The sequence below is a fragment of the Acipenser ruthenus genome, chromosome 16, assembly GCF_902713425.1.
Source record: "Acipenser ruthenus chromosome 16, fAciRut3.2 maternal haplotype, whole genome shotgun sequence".
NCBI lineage: Eukaryota > Metazoa > Chordata > Actinopteri > Acipenseriformes > Acipenseridae > Acipenser > Acipenser ruthenus.
The window spans coordinates 34,508,831-34,521,738 of record NC_081204.1 but is presented as its reverse complement, the minus strand read 5'-3'; the positions used below and the strand labels follow the sequence as shown (position 1 = coordinate 34,521,738).

Here is a 12,908-nt window from a genome sequence, read left to right as displayed (position 1 = left end):
TGTGGAGCCACAAGGTGGATGCCTTGGTGCTTTTCACGTGTGTTTTTTTTTAAAACCTGAACATGCTTTTGCTTTCCAAACGCTTATATTAAAATGCTAGAGAAGCTATGGAGAAAAGTAATAACAGAGTGAGGTTTAAATCAAATCACGTGGAGTTGTTAATGAAATTGATTTTATGTGCAACCCCTGGAATTGAAAGATTTGGTTCGGTGGGTTGTTAATTTCTCACTACAGTAATAAAAGAATGTGCCAGAATTTAAATCTCTGTCCACAGCAGGTCAGTCTGGGGTTTGTTAGGGTCACTTAGTCACATTTCAGATCTCCATCCAAATAAATGGTTGATTGTGTTCCCTTGGAAGAGAGCAGCTGGTGCTTAAACAGACTTCATTGTTTTTAGTGCTTTTCATTGGATGAGCAGGGATCTCAGCCGGCACACAGTGTTTAAATCTCCTTTTCTGCTGGGGCTGGTTGACAATAACGAAACCATTCAGAGGAATGCATATTTAAACTGTCTTCTGCGGGTAAATTATAGACCTTCATACCACATGCATCAGCACAGAGACTATAGAGAGACAGCTTAAGAAATTGGGTTTCCGGACCCCTATAGGGTTGGCAATGTCTTTACTTTAAGCATGTCTTATTTAAATGATATGTTTATGTAGCAGCTGACTTTTAAATAAGATTGTAAAGCTTGCTTTTCCATGCCTGACAGTACATTTGTCACTTATATTGTGCAGCTCGTTGAGTTTATCTGGGGGTGGCTGGCTAAGTAAGCTTTGTTCCCACAATGTAGTCAAACTGTATGTGTTTCAGGACATGACTCCTGCTTTATCAATACCTTAATTGCTGTGTTCTGGAGCTAATTTTCACGCAGGATTGTCAGTGTATTTTATCAAAGCTTTTTGAATGTCACATCAAAGACACCAGAACGTTACCACCTTGTAACGGGTTGGGTGTCATTTAAGAGTGAACACTGTAGAACTTGAAATACCATACAGGACTGGACTGGGGTCTGTGCTAGAGGGCTTATTCCTTTTAAATAAAAATAAAAAACTGCAGTAACTTCTACTGCTACTACTACTGTACTACTGCCCTTGACTTTTCTGTATCGTTTGATTTTTGGAAGAAAAAAAAATCAGGCTCGGCTTAGCTTCGGAATACTGGTAGAAATATGCAGCGTGTGTTCCATTTTGTGTATTCTATTCCATGTGATTACCATTCAACATTTTCATCTGCGGTTATTAAACTTCTGATAGGAAGCAGAGCTCTGTAGCCCTGAACCAATTAAACGTAATAGAGTGAGCCATCTGTATTACGCAACATAAATCTGTCTCCTCCAGCAGCCTTCCTGCTTGCACCCTGGATGCAACACCATCTGTCTGAAGCATTCCACCTGTGCGCTTCCTGATTCACAGAGGCGGTGTACAAACACTTGAGAGATGTTGCTATTCTAAAGAGCTTAGCTGAGGGAAAACACATCTCAGCAGATCTTACCTTGAGTAAAATCTCTAGCACGGAAACTCCAATAATACTTCTTTTACCCTGAACAATGTAAAATCGATTATCATTCTAACAGAAAAATAATATCAGTTATTTACCAGAGAAAGCTGTTTTTATTCAGTGCTGGCACAGTATAATGTATATATTGATTTCAAGTAAACATTATTGATCGATTATTCTGCAGGGACATTGAATGCTGGCTGGAGTCCCATTATAATAATTTGGGGAGCTCACCTCTTACCGAAGGGGATTAGTGAATTGGCAGGTCAACTGTACAGCATCTGGCTACTTAACCTGCCCAAAATATGCCTCCTGTGTTGGCATCCACAGTGCACTCGTTGTACAGTGTCTGTGCGTTCTTTGTGATTTCTGGGTTCATTTTTAAACAGATTGCATTGTATATCATTGATTAAAAGCTGATTATCTTTTAATTTTAAATTGAATATTGTGCTTCCCTGACATTCCTTTTCAGTTAACACTTGACATGAAGTGGATCTAATTACTGTATATATACATGGTAGTTATTTAGTAAATACATGTGCACTTACACATCAGGTTATTAAGCCATAGTTACACGATATAACCCTATCCCTAACCCTAACCCTATCACTAGTGCTAACCCTAACCCTAACCCTTTTCTGATACAGTTGTGTACTTACATATATCGTGCAAAAAGATTTACACATTAAGTACATTGTAGCTATGCATAATAACATTGTAGTAATGTGTAAGTGCACATGTATTTACTAAGTAACTGCTATGTAAATACACAGTAATTAGATCCACTTCATGTAAAGTGTTACCCCTTTTTCTTCAAATGAATCATGTCATGTGAACAGAGCAAAGCCATGCGCTCTGAGTAGCGGCAGATGAAACGCTCACGCTGCTTTGATATGCAGGTCGCTGCCTGCGATTGTTGCTCTTCTACGATCTATGAGTGGTTCTGCTTATACCCCCCTTGACAGATCAGGTTCAGAACTCCGCTCTGGACTGAGTGCTGCTTGAATTGCGGTCTCCTGACTCCTAGCATTGCGAGCACGCTTCTGTTCACCCAGTAGCACACTCGATCAGAGAACGGGAATAAACTTTCTGGGCAGCGCAAAGGGAACGTCCTTGCTCCACCTTCTGAACTTGGTTCGAATCCAGCTGCCGTGCTTCATCAAAATGAAATCCAGTCTCATTTCAAGAAACGGTACTTGATGAGAACCTGTAACTCAACAGAACTGGTAATTAATTGTTGCACATAGCTGTCCCGAGTTCTTGCTGCTGGACAATTATGCCACAGCTGTCACTGTTTATTACCTTAGCAGACACTAAGTGCTGTGAAGATTTAATAGCTTCCTCAACCGTTACACAAGAAGGGGAAATAATCAGCCACATGGTGCCTAATTAGAATAATGAGCTTCTGAGGAAAAGTGACACACTACAAACTTGAACCTTTGACTTCTGCTCTGTCCCAGAGAACTGAGAGTGAATAAGCAGTGTTCTGAGTGCTGAGAGTGAATACGCAGTGTTCTGAGAGCTGAGAGTGAATAAGCAGCGCTGATCCGGTTGTGTTTGAGAATGCGCTGCTGCAGAATGGGATACAGTGCAGAGAAGAGAGAGTGAGTCATAAAACTGTAGACTCCATTGAGCCGAGCTGATGGAGATTAACCCCCCTCAGATCCCTGAGATAGAAATACAGCATTCCTTTCATATGTTATTGTTGCGTAATACCTTTTACCTTTTAAAATTCTGTGTACTTCCAGATTGTCATGCAGTGAAGACAGCAATGTCACTTCCATGCATAGTAGAGATACATGTACCAATGTGAATTAAATTGAACAAAGCTAAGTATCAAGATGCATTTTAGTTAAAATTATAGTGAGAAAGCATCAGCATGCTGTATATAGAGAAACTGGGACCACTTTAATGTGGAGCGCCAGGGTAACATTCTGAAATGTTCAACCATCACTCCCAACATTGTAGACATGTCCTGTCGAACTCAATTCAAACTGTTAATGTTTTTTTTTTACAGCATCATGCTTTCATATAGAGCGCTGTTTATGAATCAGCCCGTATTAAGATTTGTAGCACTTCTTGTAAATCAGCAAGATAATGTGGTTTACTCAATTCTAGCAGGTACTCCTTATAAAAATTACAGCCATCACTAGAATCTTTATTGAACTGTTCTTCACAGCTGTCTATATGATATTACTTGCAAAACCTAATTATTCAGTCATTGCTGAAAGACTTCTAGTATTGATCCTACCCCATGCTTGGTGTGTATACGACCAACACTGCAAAGTACACTCATTAAACTGTTGTCCTTGGCAGTGAAGCATAATGTGTGTTATAATGAGTTTCAACTTACAAAGGCAACCCATTGTAACCAAGTAATGAGATTTAATGTAGCTGGGATCCAAAAAGGAACAGACTGGTGTTAGATGAAGCATTGGAGCAAAGAGGTTCATATTGAACGAGGGGTCATATCCAGAGGTCTAGAAGAACCTGTTGAGGTTTTGTTTTGTTTTGTTTTTCCAGTACACAGTTTATGAATATAATGCATGTCTTATGAATGTTCTTTCAGAGATGTTGGTTGCGTCACTGTATGCTGTGTGTAGTACAATTTTCAACCCCAATGGGCTCTTGTCAATTCAATTAAAACTCCAGGCTAAAATCATATCGATCTGATGGCATGCCACTTTTAAGGCCTCACTGTGACAGATATCAGACAAACAAACCTTTTTAATACACAGCGCAAGCTCCTAATGGATACCCAGTCCCAGGCTCTCCATTGTTCCAGCAATGACAAGATACAGTGGTGGAAAAATATCCAGTAAAGCTCAAAAATAATTCAGTGTCAAAATGATACAATAATAGCAGAGGGAATTTTCAACAGGCTTTGTCATTAGAGGGTCTGCGAGCCTCATAAATATGTTAATCTGTCATATTTGCAGCTCAGACTGGGATGCAAAGACAGGTGTCTCCACAAAGCATTTACACATGTGAAATAGCTGTGCAGAACATGAGCAGAAAGGTTCATCAGAGGTGGCTAAACCCAGCGCCTTTGCAAACAGAAGATTATGCATCCTAAAGTAATCAGTCTCTTGCCGTTAAAAAGAAACAGACACTTAGTCTTGTTTTAAAGTCAGCAGTGCTTCACAGAACAAGTCGACGGCTGTAATACGGGACCCGCTAATCTTCTGCGATGCCCGCTCCCATGTCTGAGTAATTAAAACATCACGATTCAGAAATGTCATTCAACTATTCATGCTCTGTAATACGTTCCCAGCAGGGGTGTTTGGAATTCATTTTCAATTGTACAATATTTCCACTTGCCAATTGAAATCTTCCTTATAAAAGTGTATCAGTACATTTTCACTGTAATTTTGCATTGCCTGCATGGATTTTCCTATGGGTTTGCTATGCATTTACCTTAGTTTACCATGTTTTAAATATGTTTATTGTACCTCATTGGGCTTTAATGCTCGCCTATGCTTATACCATGCTGTCACTATGCTTTCGCTTTACAATGCTCACCTATGCTTATACCATGCTTTCACTTTACAATGCTCACCTATGCTTATACCATGCTTTCAGTATGCTTTTTGTTTTTCCCAAATCTGCTCTTTCATAGGATAAGGAAAGCTAACAGCTAAATACCAGGGTTGCACAAATCAGCGACAAGCTGTCAATTGCCATGGTAACCATGGTTGGAGTGCCATGGTTTTTGGAAGGCATTTTGTCATGTTTTTATTCCAATCAGCCGTAATAAAAAAAAGTCTCTCTTCAACAAGGTTTGGCTTCTATATGTTTGTTGTAGTCCAAACTATTCAACCTAAAACAGAATCGTTGTGTAATTATTTGGGCAGGTGTGCTGACACAGCAATGGCAAGCAAAAATGAATGAATTGCTGAAAACCTGTTGCGTGCAGCCATAATAAAAACCTTCGGCCAGTGAAACATTTGCTGTGCATCATCCTCAACAAACAGCTGGCTTCATGCCTCTGGATGAGAAACTCCATCATCCTCGACAAACAGCTGGCTTCATGCCTCTGGATGAGAAACTCCATCATCCTCGACAAACAGCTGGCTTCATGCCTCTGGATGAGAAACTCCATCATCCTCGACAAACAGCTGGCTTCATGCCTCTGGATGAGAAACTCCATCATCCTCGACAAACAGCTGGCTTCATGCCTCTGGATGAGAAACTCCATCATCCTCGACAAACAGCTGGCTTCATGCCGCTGGATGAGAAACTCCATCATCCTCGACAAACAACTGGCTATATGCCTCTGGATGAGAAACTCCATCATCCTCGACAAACAGCTGGCTTCATGCCTCTGGATGAGAAACCCCATCGTCCTCGACAAACAGCTGGCTTCATGCCGCTGGATGAGAAACTCCATCATCCTCGACAAACAGCTGGCTTCATGCCTCTGGATGAGAAACTCCATCATCCTCGACAAACAGCTGGCTTCATGCTGCTGGATGAGAAACCCCATCATCCTCGACAAACAGCTGGCTTCATGCCGCTCGATGAGAAACTCCATCATCCTCGACAAACAGCTGGCTTCATGCCTCTGGATGAGAAACCCCATCGTCCTCGACAAACAGCTGGCTTCATGCCGCTGGATGAGAAACTCCATCATCCTCGACAAACAGCTGGCTTCATGCCTCTGGATGAGAAACTCCATCATCCTCGACAAACAGCTGGCTTCATGCCTCTGGATGAGAAACTCCATCATCCTCGACAAACAGCTGGCTTCATGCCTCTGGATGAGAAACTCCATCATCCTCGACAAACAGCTGGCTTCATGCCGCTGGATGAGAAACTCCATCATCCTCGACAAACAACTGGCTTCATGCTGCTGGATGAGAAACTCCATCATCCTCGACAAACAGCTGGCTTCATGCCGCTGGATGAGAAACTCCATCGTCCTCGACAAACAGCTGGCTTCATGCTGCTGGATGAGAAACTCCATCATCCTCGACAAACAGCTGGCTTCATGCCGCTGGATGAGAAACTCCATCATCCTCGACAAACAGCTGGCTTCATGCCTCTGGATGAGAAACTCCATCATCCTCGACAAACAGCTGGCTTCATGCCTCTGGATGAGAAACTCCATCATCCTCGACAAACAGCTGGCTTCATGCCTCTGGATGAGAAACTCCATCATCCTCGACAAACAGCTGGCTTCATGCCTCTGGATGAGAAACTCCATCATCCTCGACAAACAGCTGGCTTCATGCCTCTGGATGAGAAACCCCATCATCCTCGACAAACAGCTGGCTTCATGCTGCTGGATGAGAAACCCCATCGTCCTCGACAAACAGCTGGCTTCATGCTGCTGGATGAGAAACCCCATCGTCCTCGACAAACAGCTGGCTTCATGCCTCTGGATGAGAAACTCCATCATCCTCGACAAACAGCTGGCTTCATGCCGCTGGATGAGAAACTCCATCATCCTCGACAAACAACTGGCTTCATGCTGCTGGATGAGAAACTCCATCATCCTCGACAAACAGCTGGCTTCATGCCGCTCGATGAGAAACCCCATCGTCCTCGACAAACAGCTGGCTTCATGCCTCTGGATGAGAAACTCCATCATCCTCGACAAACAGCTGGCTTCATGCCGCTCGATGAGAAACTCCATCATCCTCGACAAACAGCTGGCTTCATGCCTCTGGATGAGAAACTCCATCATCCTCGACAAACAACTGGCTATATGCCTCTGGATGAGAAACTCCATCATCCTCGACAAACAGCTGGCTTCATGCCTCTGGATGAGAAACTCCATCATCCTCGACAAACAGCTGGCTTCATGCTGCTGGATGAGAAACTCCATCATCCTCGACAAACAGCTGGCTTCATGCCGCTCGATGAGAAACCCCATCGTCCTCGACAAACAGCTGGCTTCATGCTGCTGGATGAGAAACTCCAGCCTTCACCGAATATAAGCACCTGACAAAGTGACAGCAGACGTTTTATGGTCAATAAATAACAGAAACTGGTTAAAAAAAGATATTGTCACCTTGGTTCTTGTTATCTCATAGTTGTAATTTACTTTGAGTCCATGCTGTCAGTATATGGAAATACAGTACAGTATATGGAAAATATGCCACCAGAGGATGTACTAATGAGAAAACTGAAGTAAATAGCATCTTTCTTTCTTTCTTTCTTTCTTTCTTTCTTTAGTCATCTAATCACAAGTGGGATTTAAATGTCAAGACGGAGAATATCATAAGTATATGGGGGTGTTATACCCTGGGACTCGTTGCTGCCGGTTTCTGAAGCGTCGGCTGACTTTTTGTTTACGTAGGTAAAATAAATGAAGATTGCCTGGAGTACATGTCAGTGCCAGTTTAATTGCTTTGTGAATATTAAAAGTGAGCAGCTCTTCTGACCTTGTCATAATTAAGGGTGGTCTTTTTTCAGTAATGAACAGCAGCCATTGTCACGGGGTGCCTTTTATAGACGACATCCAATTAGGCTTGAGTGAAATGGATCCCACGCCAATGAAGAGGATGCTCTGAAAGTGCACTAGGTCTCTCTGTGTTTATTGAAACTGTATCGTGTCCTACCTGTGCCAGGGTTACGGGAATTGGAATCCCAATGAAGGTGAATGGCAGAGAAATGTTGTCATTAAGCAGAGGGATGGTTCAGGCAGGGAACCCACTTTATCCTTAGATCAAATCACGCACACATCAAGGATAGTGTAGGAGCTTCCAATACCAGATCAAATCGAATCTCTAGTATGTTATTTGTCCTGCAATGAACCCTGTCCTGGTGGAGGAGCTGGCTGCTCTTTATTTCAGGTTCCATTGAATGGCGGGATACTGTTTCCTAACCACTATACGGTATATTTCACGGCATGAGGTTTGCAAACTCCAGCTGTGTTACAGCAGCTGGGTTGAATTCCAATTCATTTTTAAACTATGCAGAGAGTGAAGATCATTTCCAGAGGGTTCCCATTGGTTGCTCATACAATCCGCACAAGTTCTGGGCACAGCTTTTCAGTCTGAGCAATCTGTATAACACGGGAGAAGCTAATGAGCTGTGAGGCAAACCTTTCACAGCGTGACAGCGCTTCCTTTCGGGTAAGGATGCAGTTCATGGAGATTCTCAATAAAAAATCCTTTGAAGGATCATAACCTTTCATCTCCTTTGATGTAATGCTCGTATGCTAGACTGACAGCCCGGCCGGGGTGTATGTTTCAGGTATTTGGTGTTCATGAAAGAGCAGGGATTATAGATCACGTAACATGCTGATTAGCAGAAATCTTTCAAACACAATTCTCTTAGATATTGAGTACTTACATAACTTTCTCGTGTATGACACCTTACCATTATATACTGAGATTTTAAAGGAAATCCTGCAGCTAATGGCACCTCCCACAGCACACACAGTGCCCCTAAATGGCATGCTGTGGTGACTGAGTTCCAGTCCAGCGGGCACTGGGGTTTGGATCTGGCAGTGTGAGTGGTAATGACTGGAAGTGGAGATGGTCACTTTGAAAATGGGCAAGTTGTGTTCAAGGGTTTTAAGTCACTTTTTTTTGGGCCCTGCTTGGTTGCCATGTGGCACTGCCCATTTCCAAACCCTTATCCTGCACTGAGCTGCCGGCCTGGCACCGCTCCCTGCTGGCCCTGCTGAGCCTGCTGAAAATGTGTTTGGCAAGTAAGATATCATCACTGATCCAGTATTCTGGCTGTAACAGATCAGACCTGATTTTATACAGTAGGGTGCTGACTTCCTCACTGATGTTGGGTCAGTGGCTAAAAGATTGCATTCAATGAATAAAATATTACACTCAAGTCTTAACCTTGAGTTTGCCCTTGATAAAATGCATACTAATAAATATTTTAATAAAACGCACACTGTGTTCGCAATAAAACTGCGTGCACGGTATTAATTACATTGGTTAGAAAATGAACGTGGATGTTAAACTTCACTTGATGGCCTTCTTGTGAATATCAATAATAATAATAATAATAATAATAATAATAATAATAATAATAATAATAATAATAATAAGCTGAAGAGCTGTGTTTGTGGTTTGATTCTGAAGAGCTGTGTTTGTGGTTTGATTCTGAAGAGCTGTGTTTGTGGTTTGATTAGACTTTGAAAAGCTGTATTTTTGGTTTGATTAGACTCTAGGGCTGTGTTTTTTCTGTTGCGTAATTGGCTGTTATTGGTTTTATTTGTTCTGCATGTCTCCTCGGAGGGAGGCGAGTGCCCCTACTTGTATGTGTGTTGTGCAGAGAAGGAACAAGCTGCAGTTAAATATAGGTGATGAGATTTTCTAGGTCTATTCACGTGGTAGGGAGCATGCTTTGTACGAAAAAGACACTTAAATGTAAAATAGGAATGATGTGCAGGGTAAAGGCTTAATGACAGAATTGCACTAAACATCTTGTTTATATCATAGCAGGAAAGGCATCAGAGCTTCAACTATACCACAGTTAATAACCTACCCATCCAGCAATCCCTCTCACAACCGGTGTCTTTGGGATGTAATTGGATTTTGTATGAAGTTTAAAGCCTCGAAAAGCCCTATCAGGTTAGAGAAGCTATTGTGTTGCGATTGTGGTATTTTAAAAGCCCTTGACCTAACACATGTATAGTCACACCTCTGAACCCAGGCACACAAGAATAGACCTGGATTCCCTGCTGCAGATTATCGTGGTGGGGCAGATTAGGAAAGCCTCTCTCTTTGATTTGAACCGTTAAGGCGTGTAAATCACGCAGAACAATGAGGCTCACCTGTAACTCTTCCAGTATCTGCTTGTGATAGATTAATCCCATTGCCATGTCCAGGCCTTTTCATTGCTGCTGTGAACGTTTCTCTTTTGGTTTATGGAATGGAACCACTTGAGGATTAATACATATAAGTCCCATATGTTTCTGCTGATTTCCCTGAAGTGAATTCACTTTTTTTTCATGCTGTATAGCAATTCAATAGTGTCCTTTCTAAGTAGTTCATTGCAGTTGCTTGTTAAAAACCTAATGTAGTCTTGTGTTAGCTTTAAAGGCACTTACACCGTAGGCTTCTGTGCAGCCTGGAAATGTTAACCCAGTACATTAAGAAAGAAAGAAAGAAAGAAAGAAAGAAAGAAAGAAAGAAAGAAAGAAAAGGAAATGCTGAAAATCGAATTCAAAATCCAGGACCTGAAGGTAGCGACACTATTCCAATCAACCAAAAGAGTATTTTCCACTGAGATTAACAGTAAATCCTTGTGGTATTTTTAAGCACAGGTCTGCAATGGTTGTTGATTTGAGTTAAAAAAAAAAAAAATACAATATAATAGTCACAATACACTTTTACTGTTCTGCATTCTTCTCACAATGAACGATGTGAGTCTTTGCAAAGCAACACAAAACAACCTTGTTTATTAAGTGCCTGGATCTCACTCTAGGCTGTTCTGTTATGACTAAAAGCAGTTATTAAATACCAAGGCAGTTTGGAATATTGGCTTTTGTCTGCAACATGACATATATTCACATTTCAAGCACACACACACTCACTTTAAACACACGCACACGCACAGCCGCACACAGATATGGAAGGCCACCTGGTTCTCATTTTAGTACGTGTTGCAATTCTAATTATTACGTCTACTAATTTGTTTAGTGTTTATGAGAGTGTTTTGACAGTGGGGACTTTCTGAATCTGTAAGCACGCTAAGGTTTTTAGTTTTTTTGACTCTGTAAGCACGCTGAAGTTTTTTTTTGTTTGTTTGTTTTCAGGGCGTATCTCTATAAGAACGAATTTGAATCTACCTGTAAAACCCTGCTGTTCTTTACAAAGAGATGACATTTAAGAATTCTTCAATAGTGTCGTATCTGAGTGCCATTATTACAGTGTGCATTGAGCTGGTAGGTCACTCTCTTTTAAAAAAAAAAAAAAATTCAAACAACCATTCCCACAGGAGCGCTCCCATTACAAAACCCAGAACTCCAGCTAATTGCATTTCTCAACAGTTTGCATTCAGCTACACAGATACTGATGTGGCTGATTGGGAAAGTTGCTTTACTTTACATTCGCTTAAATTTCCTATTAGACCCTTGATCTCTTTTTCCCAGTCAAGTAGTATTAATAGTTTTAAGCTACTGAAAATAATTTCCTGATGGTCTTAATGTATTCATTGTGGGTAATTAAAGAAAGCTTCAGGATTTTTTTCAAACAGTCATATCAGTGAAATTATGAAGGAAGGCATTCATTTAAGTAAATTAACTTGAATTTCATCACAAAACGAACAGTCTATTAGTTTTGATAGTCAGCACTTAAGCAGTGTTAAAAAGATTGTATGTACAAGTACTGTGCAAAAGTTTTAGGCAGGTGTGAAAAAAATGCTGTAAAGTAAGAATGCCTTCAAAAATAGACATGTTAACATTTTATATTTATCAATTAACAAAATGCAAAGTGAGTGAACAGAAGAAAAATCTACATCAAATCAATATTTGGTGTGACCACCCTTTGCCTTCAAAACGGCATCAATTCTTCTATTCAATTGTAAATGTAGACTCGAGCATGGCACGCCCATTCAAACCCTACCAGCAAACGCTCCTCTGTGTTCAGTTTGCACTTCTTCATGCATACCGAAGTATCCAGAGTGACAAAGTCTGGGCTTACGTCAATAGACAGCTGAGGTGCACATGCCCTCCCCAGGGCAGCCTGCCTGTAGTACAGATGGTCCCCCTGGCTCTTATCCCACTTTGGGAGCAGATGCTTGCCATGCCTCTGTCTGGAAGGGTATACGCTGCAGGAAGCCAGCCCAAATAGCTATGCCACTTCGGGCTCGGGATGAGTAACCTTTGTGGGAGACTTGGTTCGAATCATGTTGCTGCCACGTTGCTAATGTTGGCTGCGGTGCCACAGGACACACTGCATGTCAGCTGTGCACTAGCTTTGTTTTAAAGGTATAAACATGCATTCTGCTCCCAACCCAGAAGCTAAACTGCATTAAATACAGTTCATTATTTCAAATATTTCATTATTTCATATACTGTTACAATACAGTACCCCACCTTACTGCTGCTGTTCTTCCAAAAGCAAATGAAATGATGCCTATTAATAATATATGCCAATACGCTGAATTTCTGTGTCTCTTCATATTTTATTTATGTGCTCTAGCTTGTATTTATTCAAACAGTATTATCTTTTTGTAAAAGCTGGAAATAACATATAAATACTAAATATTTTATTTGAAAATATAATGAACAAATGTTATTTATACCTTCCACATAGAAAAAACTGCATATTTTTATGCAAAAGCATTTCTGTGAAAATGTATCATTTTATTCACACATATTAACCTTTGCATGCCAGCATGTTTTTAAATAGAGTATTTTGTATTGCAACCTTTCACAATGCATCGTTTTCTGACATTTCTAGGAACTAGTAGTCAGATACCTACAGAAT

General features: G+C 41.1%; 1 protein-coding gene across 1 annotated transcript in view; it reads left to right on the top strand.

Moving 5' to 3' along the window:
- Positions 1-12,908, top strand: part of LOC117412064 (X-linked interleukin-1 receptor accessory protein-like 2) — a 153,207-nt gene that overhangs the window by 121,642 nt on the left and 18,657 nt on the right. The window lies entirely within an intron of this gene.